The sequence below is a fragment of the Solea senegalensis genome, linkage group LG3 (genome assembly GCF_019176455.1).
Source record: "Solea senegalensis isolate Sse05_10M linkage group LG3, IFAPA_SoseM_1, whole genome shotgun sequence".
Taxonomy (NCBI): Eukaryota; Metazoa; Chordata; class Actinopteri; order Pleuronectiformes; family Soleidae; genus Solea; species Solea senegalensis.
The window spans coordinates 23,481,155-23,499,273 of NC_058023.1; the positions used below are offsets into that span (position 1 = coordinate 23,481,155).

At 40.4% G+C, this 18,119-nt stretch overlaps 1 long non-coding RNA gene across 1 annotated transcript in view; it reads right to left on the minus strand.

Annotated features, from left to right (window-relative positions):
• LOC122765787 overlaps window positions 1-18,119 on the minus strand; it is a 110,814-nt gene that overhangs the window by 59,078 nt on the left and 33,617 nt on the right. The window contains exon 3 of the long non-coding RNA XR_006360005.1: window positions 7,267-7,448. This is a non-coding gene — a long non-coding RNA (uncharacterized LOC122765787). The remainder of the gene's footprint in view (window positions 1-7,266; window positions 7,449-18,119) is intronic.

Here is an 18,119-nt window from a genome sequence, read left to right on the forward strand (position 1 = left end):
TCATATCCAGTTTTGACGAACACCGATCAACAAACGATTAATCGAGAAAATAAAGCAGGAAGGATGGAAATGGATACATGGTTCCTACAGCTTACGGAAAGCGTAAATGTAACACTTTCCTTTTTTAAAAAACATTCTTAAGACCAATTTCACAAGAAACAAAAATGAAAAGCAAAAAACAGACCGTTAGATAGGTTACATTCCGTTAGATTCTGTCCAAATATTAATTTTAACATAAGACGTTACTTTACTTTAAACCAGGGGTGTCAAACATACGGCCCGGGGGCCAGAACCGGCCCGCCGGAGGGTCCAATCCGGCCCACAGGATGAATTTGTTAAAATTTCACACTAATCTAAACGTAATGTCAAATGCTCCAGATACCCGTGACTAAATGTTTGTGCCTTTATAGATCCAGTGTGATGTGTAAATAGTAAATTTAGGCATGATATTGTTGAAATTGCACTTATATTTCTCAAGAAATTTCATGTTTTGTAAAGTTATCCTTAATTAAATGTAAAACAAAGGAGTTGTTCATAGGTTATTATTCTATTATTTTGCTATTTTTACTGGTTCGGCTCCCTTGAGATCAAAATGTGCTGTATGTGGCCCCTGAACAAAAATGAGTTTGACACCCCTGCTTTAAACCTTTACTTTTACTGGTCCAGTAAAAAAAAGTCAAAATATTGACTTCAACTCCAAGAGGCATTCAGGAATTTATTTATTTTTTTAAAAAATCATACCATTTATTTTGATAAAATCCTACTAATATGTGTTAACTTCAGGAAATAACATTTCAAACCTACCACATACCAAGTGCTAATCCAAAGACCAAACCAAACTGCTCTTCAGTCTTTCCACAATAAGGTAGGTTCTGAATACATTAAAATGCCATTCTGAATGTTCACATAGAGAATCTGTATACAGAGATTATAGCAGAGCCTCCCTTCAACCTGGCAAACATGTGACATGTTGCCTAACATGACTGCCAGGCCTCAAAATGAAAAACACTGCAGGGCAAAGGCAAGGCGGCCAAAGGAGACCAGACAGGACACCTGTGGCCGGTGACAAGGAAATGTCACTCCTCTGAACAAACACGAGGAACGAGGAGTCATTTCTGTGAACTCAACACGTCTAAGCCAATGCCGTGGGACACACAGCTGAGGGCTGAAGTCTCGGCAGACACTGTACAACATCAATCCACTCCCGATATTCTGTCCTGCCTTGGTTTTTACAGGTCTCGCGGGGTTTCCAGGTACACGAGTTCACTTCCTCAAGCTTTTTGTCTTCAACTCAAACACTATCACAAAACACATATTATTCTCTAAGAATTCCATTTCATTCCATTTCATTCCATTGTGGTGTGATGTCAGTGCAACACAAGGTACTGTATTAACGTTTCAAGAAGTTACAGACACCAGGTAAACGCTACTGTCGCAATCGCAACGTCGTCGTTACTGTTACTGACTAGGTCAGTGGCACAAGTCGACAAGGTGTGTGAGGAGTCGACAAGTCGCAAAAGTTAACATCTGCTGTGTTTCCTTGTTCTACCATACTATCAAACATAGTAATGAGAACATCTACAATAACGTTTATCACATTTGATACATCAACATTAAAGTACTGTAGATTAGTGTAATTAAGAGCCCATTTCATGAATTAAACACATTGAATATTCCGTTTTATAGGCATATTCAGGCCTATTTACTTTCCATGGTAAGTTAATATAACTAATTACTTTAAGTAATGTGCCCAACACTGCTGCCTTAACTGTCATATCCCGTAAAAACTGCATCCTTGGTGCCAAGAAATAACATTACTTAAAGGTAGCTCCACTGACCAAATGATTGCTGCTGCTGCCACCTCATGATTTTTAATATAATTTTATAAATAAAAAATGTACAGTGTAATATATCTTTTTAATACAATTATGCATAGTAAATAATCAAGTATTCCTGCTCATACATGTTGCATTTTAATACCAAATTTGAATCTTTTAATCACTTCTGGAAGAGCAAATGTGCCTTCTATAGACACAGTATGGCTGTTATTAAAGCAACACTTTTGAAATTTAGCGGGACGAGCTGTCAAGATGAAAGAAGACTTTCTGATGAGTTCTCTTAAATTTGATGGGCCGCACTCTGGCAGTTTTGGGTCTCCGACTGTATTAAGTTATTTATAGAGCACCTTTATATACAAATAAAGATAGGAAAGAAAGAAAGGCACCGGGATATTTAAAAACAACAAAGAGGCAGAATTGAAAGAAATCAATACAAAGTTATAAAATGTTAAAACTGGTACAATGAGTAAAAACAACAACAACACACTTTGCACTTCTCACTGTGTTCAATGGACAATGGTTTAGAGCCTGGGTGCCCAACTAGTCGATCGCATATATTTTCGCATATATCATATTTTTCCAATTGGCTGTGCTGCGCCAAAGCCACGCCCCCCTTCTTATTTTGTGTCATTATTATACCGATAATATGTATCGCACTTATACACTGATGCAGAAGTGTCTATGTTGGTTGTAGATCATATGGATCTGCTGCTCTCTAATGAATTGGAGGAGCAGTTAAAAGGTTGTAACCATGCAACCATGACATTTACCCCCTGACACTGTTTATTTAACATGTGTCTTTGAAGAGCTTGTCAGCACAATGAGGCCATAAATGATGATGGTTCTACCCCTGCAGGTTATTTGATGTGCCAAATGCCCTCTGACCTTCCTTTCCTTCAATCATACTCACAGCTTCCACTGTCAATCTTCACTCTTCATCTTAAGACGTAAAAACACAACAAATGTATGTAGTTAAATCATCGATGACATCTTTGATAGATAATAATAATGCTGGTTTTTAAGGCAGGCCTGAAGCTTTCAAAGACAGTAGATTTCTTTTTCTCCCCCCCCCCAGCCTTCCTATTAAAAATCAATGGTGTATTTTCAGAGCCGCACAGCACGACAGAAATCTGTTTATCCACTTTGAAACTTGATTACAGAAAGTTTCTCCCACTGAGTGCGGAGAGTGAGGCAGCTGCGAGGAGAATTTTCTTTCGCTACGAGAAATCTTCTGGGCGATTCAAACCATGCTGAGAGGCATAGATGCCTTTTTTTTTTTGTTGACCACCGTTTTGGCTGACAAGACTTAACATGGAAAAGAGACACTGACACAGGGAAGTGAACTCGGTTCATTTGCAATGAAACAGGTGTGAACTGGCTCCATGATGTACAATGCACAGTGGGAAGGCTTTTAACACATGAATGGACACCAAAAGCCACTCACTGTGAGCTGGTCAATGCGGCTCACCAAAGCCGTTTGAAAACAATTATCTACGTCATCTCTCACTATGAACCGAGTCACAGTGGAGCTTCGGTTGCGACAGGCTGATAAACCTGGGCTATTTCGGTCCTAAACTTTCAGCACTGACGCCTACGACGACTCTTCACTCACTGCAAATGTTTGGCGTTAGTTCATCAAGATAGCCAGGTGCTACTAAAGCACCGTGGAGGATACATTTATACCAACCATGAGGAAAAATGTATAATTTATGTTTGTTTCAGGACCATTTTCAGCAGCTCACTCACTTTTCTTTTTAACTTAGATTTTAATTGCTCCCTCACATGTCTTAGTTAGAGGTCAACTGATTAATCATTTTTAGCTCATTAATTTAAACATGACATTTTTCAAACTATCAACTTCGGCAGACCCAGGCTCCCATAACGGTTGATGGCTGCACTACCTCTGCCCATCATATGAAAATGCAGTTTTTTAATTCACTATTGGTTTAATCTCTAGTCTTGAGGGCTGTAAACTCCGAGTCGACTGGTCGATTCTGGCTACAAACATGGCATATCATAGAAAAATGGCAAGCCAACTTGTCTGTGTTAGGTTGCTCTGTCCGTTTTGAGTATGTCAACATATCAGAATTGGCATACTTCAATGTTTTAGTCTAATAATTGTTGATTCGTTTTATAACTGCAGGTGCACCCGCCCGCAACAATGATCAGACCATCTTTAGTCGACCAAGAATTTCTTTGGTTGATTACAGCCCTACTAGTCTTATGTCGTGTTTTCACTGTTGGTACCAGAGTAATGGTACATTGCGGTATGGGTGGAGCTAGACCCACATATCTCGCTGTCTACGTCGGGCAGAGCGCACACCCCGCCTACTAAGGTACTGTTCTGTACTGAGGCTTTAAACCGTACCGAAGTGTACCAAACCGAACTGTACCATGACGGAAACGTGACGTCTAGAGCCATTGCTTATTTGTTGAACAATACATTGACAAGCGAGTGTAAGTGCATTAGCTTTATGACAATATATGCAGACACTGTGCTTGATGTCTATGTGAATATCACATAATTGTTGCACTGCTCCACACGGGCAATCTTTGTGACAGCCGTCACACCCTCCATCCCCTGCAGGCAAAAGTTTTATTAAAATCCGGTCACTGGCATCCCAGAAATTGCATGTGACATTTGAATGGAAGGAGCGGGGTCAATCATAAAGTTGCTCTAATCTCATTTCTTGTCCTGGCTTATTGCATGATTGTTAGAATTAATAACTGCTGGACGTCCTTGAGGAATGTAGTTTTGTATTTACCCTTGGAGGGCTCTTGGAAGTGGTGGTATTGACAAACAAAATGTACATTTACATGAGTTATTCCAAATACCTGCCTCATTTGTGAACGCCAGCAGTCTTGCGCACAGCTTCTGAAGCTCAGACAACCAAGAGTCACCTTTGGTGCGAGCTGTGTTGTCTGCTCGTCTCAGAGCGTCGACTCTTTCTGCATGAAAGAAACTGCCTATACTGTTATTTGAGAGTTTAGAGTTGATATTTTACTGGTGCGGAATCTTTAAGCAGTTAAGTTTCATGCAAAGTGCCGTCACTGTGACTGATTCTGCTGAATTAAAAAGTAGCAGTGTAATCCTGTCCGACTCATTTTGCATTGGTAATAAACATGCATGACATTGCCATTTATATAATATCATATTTGTATATAAAATCGTTCTGCGCAAGGCCATAATTTAATCTAATGGCTTCAATTGAGCCAAGCCTGACATCTTGAATGAAATAATAATAATTTCCAAGTAAGAACCCAGTTACTGTCAAGTGTAATTACAATCATGTTGGGCTGAAAGTATTGTGGTACAAATAACATATTTTTACTTGTCAAATTTGATGAGATTTGGAAAGAATTGTTCAGTGAAAACGCTCCATTATTCACAGATTCTACTCTGATGTCTCACCTGTTTGTAATCTTTGTGAATCCATGATGGGTAATCTTACACGTTCCTTCTGGTCATGTAGTAAACTCCAGCCTCTTTAGAAGTGCATGTTTCAATGTTGCTCTGAGGCCTTTGGGAAGAGTTTGGTTCCCAACCCTCTGATAGTGATTTTGGGAGGTGCAAGTGTCCTATCTTTCCATTTTAAAGGTAATTGCGATTGTTTGGAAAGTGGATTCTGTGCCTACATATGATTTGTGGTTGGGAGAAATGTGTAACACATTATTTGACAAGATATGGGACCCTGTACTGCGATACCTTTAGGGGCGGGACTGTTAGGGCGTTTTTCCACCGGCTCTACTCGCCTCGCTTTGCCTCGGCAAGTTGCGTTTCCACTAGCATAGTACATGGTACCTGATATTATACCTTCTATGGCACGGTTCCAAGCACGCCGAGTAGCTAATCTGCGTGACGTCGCCAAACTGCCATCAGTGCCAAAGTGTAGATCAGTTAAAAAGACTTAACAATCCTAAAAACGTGGGTTAATCTCCAACAATTACCAGGGAAATGTCTAAAATCTCCATATTTAACAGAGGAGACTGGTGTATTGAGCGGCATCACAAACCCTGTCGCTGTATTCAGATGGAGTTTAATTCTAGTGACTCAGTTCACAGTGAAAACAACTAGTTTCACTAGTCACTCGTTTGTGTGTGTGTCACGTGTAAATCAAAGTCACGGCAGTTTCATGCAGCTGTGCAGTGATGACTCCGCCTACATTGAGTAGATACTTTAACCGCGCCGTGCTGAGGCGAGGCGAGCATAGTGGAAAAGGGCGATTACACACAGCTGCTAATGTAACGCCTTGCTGTGCATATGTTTATGAGTCTGAGTCATTATTTGTTTTTCTATTTTATTTCTCAACTCCTTCCGCGATGTCTGCCTTTTTATTTTAATCTGACCATGGACTGCTATTTTAAGCATAGATTGTTGTTTTTTTTGCTTCTTTTAAAAGAAAGCAATAAACATTTTTCTTAATAATAATAATTTTTTGGACTGATTTCTGTACTTTTTGGTACATGCACTAACTGAGTACCTAATAGATTGCCGACATTAAAAAAAAATAATGGAAAAGCCTACTTCCAGAACTTTAATAGTTTTGTTTCTGCTTTTTGGGGAAATTCATCTTAGAAACTCGTAAAATCTGAAAATATCTGATTGCTATTGTCAACCCAGTGCCTCTCAAACCCTGCCTGGTGCAGTCGCTTAATGGTCACAGATTGAGGTAAGCATCCATAAACAAGGACTCTACATAGACATCATGAAGTATATAGGGAGCGTAACATTTCCACGAATCGGGAGTGTGATATATAGCGTGAAATAATAAACAAGGTGGGCTAAATTTATACAAAGAAGCCCAGCAAATAATGAACACATCCATATGGATGCGACGCACGTACATTATAACAAGAATGTCATATTTTCTTTATCCCCTTAGGGAAAACAGTTAATGATCTATGCTAACACAGAAACCACAGATTGCACTCCTGCCAGCATTGATTCTTCACCGATTCACATCCCCATTTTCAAAGGGGATGTGGGTAGTGACAAAAAAACAAATGACTACATAATCTTAAAAATCACATCTTTGCTCAATAAGATTTACTTTATTTCTACTCAAACATGGGTAACACATGAACTGTGCGTGTATTATATCCCATGTATGTGTATGATGTGCATTATATTATACGTTGTCAACCCCAGTCGCTCAAGTTGTTTCAACCAAATGACAAATTTGCCAAAAAACTGTATCAATCCTTTTCAAATTATTAAGTCGCTTCAAAGATAAGGACTTTATCATTAGGTTTATTCTTTATAGCGCTTGCACTTGACCAGGCTAGAATATCCTCTCTACTGCTCCAATAACAGTTGAGTCTATTAAATGTCAGACTTAGCGACAGGACCTGTCTGACAGTGGAGGGAAGGTGGATTTTACACTTCACTATACGTACGAGTGTGTGTGTGTGTGTGTGTAAAACCCACCTACAGTGATGGTCTGGGTTTACAGGAAGAGAATGACAGGGTTGGAGGTTAATCTGAGGTTGGTACAGTTCATCAGATTCCTGAAATCATTTGTGACAGCAGGTTCAGGCAGGAGAGTCTGGAAAGCTGAGCACAGAGTTGCAGCACCGGCAACAGTGAGCAATAGTTGCTGTCCACATTGCCTGAATGGGGAGGGAAAAAAATGGAACATTTCTGATGATTGGAGACATCATTAAAGGGCATAATCACCAAGCAAAAATAATACAGCAGTTAGCCATGTTCCCCACGCCGCTTCATTCTCTGGAAATAGATAAAAAGGCAGAACTTGGCGATCAGTGATGAAAGTCTCTCTTCTGTGTGAGCCATGATATGCTGCATTGTTTACAAATCGTGTGGGTTATTTTGGCAATTTCAGCCCAGAAAGATCCAGTGGTGTTTATTTTCCACCCGACAATCATAAGGGAAAAACTATTTCGAAGCGTCTGTCAGTCCACCCCTGGGTTCTGACTGAAAAGGGGCATGAGCACTTGCTTTTTTCTGAAAAGCAAATGTACCAGCATAAATCACATTTATGTGTTTAACTCAAACACTACACAGCTAAAACTGAGCTTTCGGACTTGTTAGGAGATCTACAGTGGCGATTGCTCTAAGACAGCAAGGAAAACGCATCAAATTATGTTATATTTACATTTCAATACTAAACATCTGCGCAATTAAAAGTGTTACTAGTGCCTTCAGAATCAGCCGTTTATCACAGATGACAGATAGTCTTAGGTGATTTTCGTATTCCCGTAGCAGCATCCACTTGTTTTTCACTGCTGTGAGCTCGACGGTGATTGGACAAATGTGGCAAAAAAGTCACTTGCCAGGGAAGCTGGACTTCTGTATGATTATTGAAGGAACTGTCTGAAAGGCAGAACCAGTTCTTGACGGACAGCGTTGCAATCCAACTTAACGACTAAATCAAGACAATTGGAGCAAAATCAGTTCCATCACTAATAAAAACAAGGGAGGAGAAAAAAAGGAAAGAAAGAGCCCTTATGCTGAAGTCCAGATGAGTGGAGAGAGGCAGAAAAAAAGAGAGAAGCTGAAAGCAGCCACACAGCACACATTACCATCACTTAGCAATTCTTGCTATGTAAACAGAATCCTCTAGCACCAAGCATCAGACCTACACTCCGTCAGGTGTTGAAGTACCCTTAGGTGTGAATTTGTCATGATTGTGCCAAAGCGGCATGACTAATTTATGCCACTTTGAAGGCTCCTTCAAGGATCCAACAAGTGGCTCAATCAATGGATCAAACTAGCTCATTCATTGCATGTAGACCTGATATGCCATCTATGGAGTCTACAGAGACATGACCTTTATATACCCCACAGACCACACTTCCTGAAGAATGAATCCCTGATTTAGAACACGCCTTCCTCTTAGGTTCTTACTCAACTTAACAAGAGGAAATGTGTATTATTAAAGGTGGGGTGGGAGATTATATTCTGGAGAAATGTTTACTGTATTGCGTAGAATCCTCTACAGACCCCGATTGTAACAAATGAATGAATGTATTGTCACAAAAACTAAAAATGTTAAGCAACATTATGGCAGGAAAAAGGTGCCAACAGGTGTCGGTCGCAGACGAAAGACGCTTTTTGGGAACGCTACTGCCAAGAAAAAGGCTGATGCAGAGCGATCCAAGACCAGAGCAATCAATCATCGGTGCTGCGTTTGAACAGTGGCGGCAGAAAGGGCTGCAACATGATGCGATGGTGGCTGTTTTGCCACTGGACAGGTAGGTTCACTTTATGTCTTTGTGATCTTTTGATAGTGGCATCAAGTTGTCTTTAGTATCCAAAAAAGTTAGCGCCACCGAAAAATACTGTAAATCACCGATGCTGCGCAGTGCTCGTGAATCCATGTTCGCTGCGCGTTCCTGTGCTCGGGAGGCGTAGCTTCGGATGGAAGTGTGAAGAAAGGGGCTTAGACTTTTGAATTCAAAACGTAGCCTGCTCTAACTGTTTTTCCAGGATCTCCAACCCCTACCTGTTACAAGACAAGTCGTATATTTTGAGCAGAAACTACAGATATTAGCATTAAACAGTAGGTAAAGAAAAGTAACACGCTTCAGAACATGGCTAATGCACCGTCAGCTTTGTGCGCCATTGTGTCGACGCAGCATAGTGTTCACAGTGTCTGTGAAAAATGCAGCCATTCAGTTTAAGAATGCTAAGCCTCCAGGGACACAGTATCTTCTGCCCCCAAATAAAAAGAGCCAGAGTGAGACATGATATACTAGGGCCTCTGCTGGATTACAGCAGTGAAATGCCTTCTATCAGAAAATGATTACTAAACTTCTTAGCCAATGTGTATGCAGTGAAGTAGCTGAAGGAATTAATATTTATAGCACAAAGAGGTCAGAAGGAAAGGGTGTTTGTTTGAAAAACAGGTATTTAAACTTTGGCACTCATGAATAGTGCGGTATTCATGGAAAACAATACAATGCAGTGATCGGCACATTACCTTTTTTATATACTCGCACGAAAGAGACTTTAAAAACCGAGAGAAAAGGTCATTACGTTTATTTATTCTACTGATATGATAAAAAACAATCTTTTTTTATTATAAACATGGCATGATGAAAACATGGACGTCTATTTACTGCACAATGGAGATCAATGGAGGACTCAAATAAGTAAGTGAACACTTGTGAAATGAATAGATGAAGAGGTTCTGTATTGAATTAAGATTTTTCTTCATTTCAGTGTTTTGTTTACTTCTGGGTGAAATCAGAACAATAAGGCGCTTTATATACAATGCAATTCAGTTTCCAAATGGAGCTCAATATTATTGATTTAATTCTGAATAAAATGAATGGCTCCGCACACCAATGCCGCCGTTTACATATTGTTGAATGCAGAAGTGGATTTGAGAGCGGTGCACGCATGAGTCAACTTCTAAAGTACCTAAGAATGCAATACGAAAACATTAAACTAATTTAATTTAAACTACCACCATATATAAATCAAGAGAACTGATTAATACCAACTGCAACATTTAATTAAAATGGGGTCAGGACGATTGGTGTTGTCATAACTGGAATTGTGTCTGCTTGCAAAATAGAGAATAGACATAGTTGGATGCATGGTGAACAAAACAAATAAAAACAAAACATAAAGTTTGTGGATTGAAACTTCAATAAAAATCTGCCACTGTGGAACTACCTCACATTGGATAAGAAGTTGGCTTTCAGAATGTAATAACTTCACTCATTTGGTGCTCAAAGTGAGGAAGAGACTTTAATGGCTTTACAGTCTTTTGTGGTCCATTGTGAATTCAGCAATGGTCCCAGAAATTTGCTTTGACAGCACGTCATGCCTTTAGCGTTTCTCAGCTTTAAAAAGGGTCATATTGTCTCCTACAGTAGCTACATTGTACCCATTATCAGTGCGGATGTCCACAATATGTCGCAAGTGGTTCCAAAAGTTTGGACTTTGATTCTGAACTAAACTCACTCTGCTTTTTGAAAGGAATGGATTTAAACAATAATGATGATGGTAAGATGATGTGTTCATGTAATTGCTCCATCTACAAAGTGACTCACTAGAATGGTTCCTTCATTTTACACTCAATTCAAACTTACAAAGTGTATCCCTGGCGACAGGAATTATGCTTGAGGCTGTTGTGCCAGACAATTTTGGTAAATGAATACGCACCAGCTTTTAACTACTTCACAAATTAATTGACAAACTATACAATAAATGTTTACTATGTACAATGATTCGAAAGAAAACTAAAGGAACAATGTTCAAGGTTAAAATAAATAAAAAAGGAAGTCAACCAATGATATACACAAAACCATATAGGTTTAAACTGCTCAGAAAATGCCAACGTGAATTTATATCGGTTAATAAGACGAAATATGGAAGCTACAACTTCAGAGTAAGTTATCCTAAATGCAGATTTACTTTGACATTATGAAATATTAAGTTAAAAGTAGTTCATATTTCTTAAGGACAATCAATAGTTGAGGATTTCTATGTGTGGTTTGCTCATCCACAACATCAGTGAGGCTCTAAATGAGTAATTGAGTTAGTTGAAGAACTTAAGGTGTGTTTCGCAGAGTAAACATGGGGGGAAAAAAAGCCTTTTGAAGAGTCCACCTCATCCTGCTGGAGGTCCCATCTTCAAAGCAGTGTCAGCACCGGTGCACCACTCGCCTGGACAAAATAATGCCAGTAAACAGTCTCAACATCAAAATGCAACAAAATAAAAGGCATGATATTCTCTCTGAGCTGAGGGCGAACACCACTGGGATCACACCACCAGGTGAGGCTACAGATACACCATGCGTCACTGGTAAATACAAGCCCACGTCTGCTTTCTGCGACTCTTTCTACCAAGAATCTTGTTATTCTTCGTTTTAATACTCTCCTGTTCCTCGGTGCACACCTCCTCTGAAACAAACAATCTGCCTCTTTTCTCACATGCATTCCCTCCTACACTTATCCCTCCCATTTCTTCCTTTTTTCGAATCAATCTCACACTTCCTCTCCTCTCCCGTCTGTTTCTCTCTCTCCCCCTGCTTGCTACAGTGTTGCCACGGCTCTTACCTTTTCCCCCTGTAGGGCTGTGTGTCTGCTGTAATGAATTGTACTTAATTGCCGACTGGGACCTGCAGCCTTAAATATAAGTCTCAGGACACTTAACCTGGGTCACTGTGAATGATAAACACACCTTCATAAATTGGCTCGGGCTTAGAGCAGAGAAGAAAACCATTTTTCTCTCCAGGCTCCATGCACCACAGCACAGGGAGGCACACATTAAACTGTACATGATAATAATTAGGATTTCCTCGCAGAATTACAACTCCCTTTCACATAGTGTGGGTGCAGCTGCAACAAAACATAATGCAACACAGAATACTACGAGTAACCTGCTATAGACCGCAGTTAAAGAACAACAATGCCCTTCCCTTTATTAACCGGGGACCTTTTTTTTCATAGCACAGCCGCTTGTTTTTCACAACCTGTGTTTAAAATCAAAGATCTATTGTTTCAAAAAGCTACGAAGAAATCTTTTATAGAACTTCCGCCGTTATCATGGAAACCTGCATGAGTGCTAAATCGGAAAAGTTTATGACCATAGCAACAGTAGCTAAGGGGAGCAGAACGGTGGCAATTATGAGCACTCAGGGATTAAAACTCCCCCAGTTTAAAGTTGTCTCTGTTGCAATTGTAAACAGAAACAAAAGTTTGTGCTGCATTGTGCGTTTACTTTATGTAAATCAAGTACACACACACACCCACACCCCCCACAGCCATCCCCATGCAGCTGTAGGGATGTTTGCCCTGTGTCTAAGGCCGGCAGATTGACTGTCCTGGTTATGACACTCATGCATAATGGAAAGCGAACTGGGGCCAGAGGAAATGAGGAGTGTACAGGAGAGGCACAGGGAGCAGTTAGGGTGCCTGTCCAGTAGGACAACCTCCCACTCCACTTCCATCTCCATGCTCTTTCCCTCCCTCCCACCCATCCACTCTCCAACCTCCCTCCGTCTCGATCTGACACATGCTGCAAATGCAATGCCAGATCAAAGTTTGTGTAGCCCTTATGAATAAAAGAGTACAACCCATCTGTGCAGTAGCAGCAGAAAGAGAAAAAAGAAAGAAAGACCGAAGCCAAGTACACATGGGGGGTGGTATGTGGTCACAGCAGTGTCGTGGCCCATTTCTCCTGGTGAACAGTTGGCAGTTGTAAAATTCATGAAAGACAAATTATTGATTTCACGTGATCAATACTTTGTGATAATCAAGATAATTCAAGTGATAACCATGATGACAAAAAAGAAGTTGCATATGTAGATGAGTTGTACAGCTGTTTTAGGGTTCACATGAAGGCTGCATTAGTAAGAAGGCACCTCACCTTACCCTGCAAGCCACACGCTGCCTCTGAATAATTCTTCACTTTAGCTACACTCTGCAATGTGAGCTATAAAAATGGCAGTGGATGCATATTAGGGCTGCCATTTTGGATAGCCATTCGAACATGGGGGAGCAAGTTCAAACTCAAACTTTAGAGTAGCACAAAGTAGGATTTGCTCACAAGCTCCCCCTACAGTGGGTAAACGGTATTGTTTGTTACAACTGCCGCTGCAATACCTGTGAACTGTCAAAGCTCTGGTATACTTCTGCACAAATGTCCCGCACCACATTGTGCACTGAATATCGCAGACCCTGGGATACTCCCACGTTAGGGTCCTGTAGTATCCCACGTCACCATCAGGTGGCGGTACAAGTATGGTCTCGGAGTCTCGGATGAGTATCCTTGCCGACAAATTGTTCTGTTGTCGAAATGTTTCTTCTGTGTGGTGAGCGGGGCTCAACGCTCCACCTACTGGTGGGGCGGAAGTTCAGTTCGCACATGCGCTGTCCATGTGCACCCAACGCGGTCTTTGCAGGCGGTTCCAAAATCTGGGGCTGCCAGCGCTGCTTGCGCATCATACATCTACCAAGGCCTAAAAGCAGGACTTGACCAGGTACAGTCGCCAATGTCATTTTATAAAAATAGGATTACACTATTATCTCTCTATATCTATACAGATATTAAAATGACCCCAAAAAAAGACAGTGCTTTTTTCAACATACCTTATAAAACCTATTGTTCATTGTATGCATAATGTTTGAATCACTTGATTTATGAACGAAACGGACGAGATGACTTCAATAACACGGCCTAACACACAGAAAGCTCAAAAGCACTAGAGACAGATGATAAGCAAAACAAAAAAGGTACACTTACTAGTCCAGCAGCAACAGTTTTTCTTTTCACCTTCAAAACCTGCCTTGTTGTAAGAAAATAAATTGGCTTTAAAGACAAACACCCCAAATCCTACATTATTTAATATGGAGGAAGGCAAGGCAATTAATGACTTGTTCAGTTCTAAGTTCTTGTTTGCTAAGCACTAAAGCCAAAGCACAAAAGATGTGTTATGGCTTATGATGGTAGGTTCCTTACAAATCCCACCCCAGGCAAATGTCTTAAAAAGCAATACTGCATAGTTTGACCAGCCTCTGCTGATTCAGACTTGGCAGGAAATCCTCAATGTTGGCACACGCATACCTCAACACCAAAGATGTATTATCATTATAAGCCAACTGCTGAGGACACAGCTGGACCAAAGAAAGATGTGTGAGGGAATAGCTACTATGAAAAATCGATCGGTATTATCAATAGCAACAATACTGAGGTTAAAAAAAACACGGCTGTAGACATTTATTATGTCTCTTGTTGTCAACAAATCCTTTTACAAGACCAAAAACAACAATAGATTTAAGTTACTGGTGCAGTGTCTGCCAACCAAAGCCTGATTTAGCTTTTTCCGCTGTAAAAAAGTTCCACTGTTGTCCAAAAAGTGTTGAAAACACATCACTAAGCCTCTCCGTTGCACCGGGTGATGTTTTTCTTCATTTCGCGGACACTATAGCTTATTTAATCACAAATACATGGTGCTGTAAGCACATTTCAACAGAGCACAACACGTATATTAATGAAAACAGTCCCACACAAACGTACTATTTAATCTGGTTTCAGAATAAGAATCGGGGAAAACTTTAATGATCCCCGCAAGGAATAACTGTTACTGCACACAGTGGAAAGGAAATAATTCAAAATGTAAAAATTAGTATAAAATATTAACGATAATAAATACACTGGCTGGAAAAAGCTCAAAAGCAAACATGCAGAGGGGCTGAAGAGTCTGGAGTCGCTCAGCGAATGATGTACCATGTGGTTGACAGGTCAGCGGGAGGGAAATAAACGGCAACCAATGTGGTGTTTTGAGAACTACCAGGATATGCAATGGATGTGGCGTCTAAGCTTTTTTCTGTCTGATCGAATTAACGATTCTTCTCGGTGAAACACGTAACGCTATACTCACAGTAGTCTTTCTTATTCCTCACAAGAGCCCCTACATCATATATGACCTAATGTTGCCCATGATAACAGAAGGGAGAATGCTCTTCTCCATGAGTCAGACTCAGCTTTCTTCTGTCTAACGCAGTGATGGAGTTATGAGGGAAGAAAGCTGAGGAATTTTTTTTTAATTAGGGTGAAGATTGCGAAGATTCACAGGAGCCAATGGTCCAATTGCAATGTAACCAAATTGGGTGAACAAACTCTGCCTTTCTTTCACATCTGGAGTGGATAGGCTACACTAAAGTAGCACTAAGTACAGTATTCCTATAATATTTGGTGAAGTAGAGAAATACAGGAACTAGAATTCCTCACTGGCTCTGCTTCTACAAAAACATAGCTGTTGCATTTCAACTACACAATTGGCCTGGGTTATTTTTCATTAGCCGTCTGAACACGACTACTTAGTGTGTTTTGGTTCTGAGTATTAGCAAAATGTGGTAAGTCACGTCGCCGTCTCTCTGATCCCGATCGAACTTTGAGTGACGCGATCAACACGAAACCTTTTACAACCACGAAGCACAAACTCGTGCGACACTTTGTCAATTCGCCTCTCAAAACCTCGGTCAGTCAATTGTGTCGCATAATTCATTTTCACAGCCATTAGCAAAGCCTACACAGAGCCGCGCGCGGAATAATTAAGTTTCAACTGATTGAGCCATTACACTTTCATGTTATGGGAACCATATCTTCCAATGATTCCTGGTACTAATCATAGTCTTCAAAAGACACGTACTTTACAGCCTTACAAGCAAAACCATTTGCTCTTGTATCAGTGTTCTACCAAATGAGGCCTCCTCAACATAAACACCATTACAACAGCTTTATTCTCCTCAGATCACCCCGAGGAAACAAGCTGAGGCAAAGAAATACCCTCTGATGTGATATGCCCGGCACCGATGCGTTTACAGTGTGTTATTAATCACAGGAAGATCATTTGCTCCTCTGAGCCGCCTAGGAGCTTAATTTCATTTGTTCCCATCGATTTAACGGCCATTCCAGAAACAGAGGGTGGCGCGGGAGCGTAGGCTCAATACAAGCTATTGATCAGAAACTAAATGACCTTGTGTACACGGTGACCGAGGAAACCAACCAAGGGATGCAGAAGAAATTACATCATTCAAAGGTCTCGGTGGGGTTTAACATGACGACGTTGAGACAAAGCAGGTTATGTGTGGTTTAAAAGGTCTGCCGCTTTATACAGTTTCAGAGTATGATCGACCGATGTTAACCAAGCCTATTTTCCATTAATCACTAGTTTGACTGATCTGGAATTACCATTACAAATACATGGGAGGTCATTTTGACTACCCGTAATTTCATTGCTACTAGTATGAATTGTAGTAGCAGTCATACTTACTCATCAAAGCTCCAGCTTTGCTTCCGATATCTGCAATTCCATTTTTACTTGTCGTTCTATTATCATGTTAATCACGAAATCCTGTCTAACTCACCAGCATACAGTGCTTGTGATCTAGGGAGCTGCATCTTTCCTCGTGATTTATTATTCATTCATCTATGATCTTATTCAATTATTTTTTTACCCAAAAAATATGTGATGTCTCTGACCACCGTGAGTGCAGACAGAAATTATATTAAAACCCTTTTTTTTTCAAGTCATCGTAATAATATCATTAATCGCAATTATTAGGGTCAAGATAATCATGACTTTTCAGATATCTACAACTTAATTCTGAAGATCTGTAACTTAATTCAAGATATATAAGATAAGGACGATGTCTTCAATCGAGAATAATTAAAGATCTTCAACTTGGAAACTGGAATCACAGATATATATAGACAAATTGCACAAACATGAACAGAAAACTCCTGTTACTGTAGTTCTGACTGGTAAGAATGGTGTTGCAGATATTGGTAGTGACTATTCTCTCCAGTAATTAAATGTTAAAACCGCTTGCCATAGTACGGACACCTGCCCACACAAGTGTCAAACCTCTTCTGAACATAATCTTTCTGTTCATGCTCAGCACATCACCTGCCCACCGTAGCACTGCCATAGCAACCAATTCAGTGAGTCCCTTTCCATGCCTCCGCTCTGACTTGTAACGGGGAGTCAATCGTGAACCTTGTAACCTTTGGCCCTCTCGCACATGAACTACTATTCCCAGGTATGCCGGTACATCACCACTAACTAAAGCCTGAGGGGGCCTGTGGTCTTTTGGTGTGAAAACAAACACAGTGTTTACATGAATAACATGATATAGAAGATGATTAATTACCCAGCTGAACCCAGGTTCTATTTGATAATGTCCCGCAACACAATTTATGAGGTTTTGTGTTTGGGTGTGTGTGTGCGTGTAACTGGAGGAAGAGACATGAGGGTAAATAGAATAATTGTAACACTACCACCAGTACTCCATCCACTCACACACACAATCACACTCCAGGTAAGCATGTGGTGTGTACTTGTGTCTCACTTGTTTGTCTTAAGTAGGGGAATGATGGATATATCTCGTTGCAGAGCTTACCTTATCAACAGAAAGGCCAGTATGGGTTTCATCAGGAGGATGATGAAGCTGAAGATACAGGTAAGCCAATGCCGCTTTTGAGGAACGGAACACACACACAAAACAAGATTGGCTTGTCTTCACAGCAAAATAAATGGTGTTGCTGGAGCCGAGATAGTCAAAGAAGAAAAGGGGAGAGCGCTTTTTAAGGTGCAGCCTTCTTGATAAGGCGCTCCACTCTGATTAAAAAAGGTAAAAGGGAAAGGGAAACGCAGAGCTTAATGCGGTTCTTACTGATGAGAAACTGCCAAGAACTTTCTCAAGTCGCATGCTTTGTAATTGGAAACTTGGTAATGTAGTCTGCAGGAACATAACTGACAGCAGAAAATGCTCCACACATGTATTTATTATTAAAATGA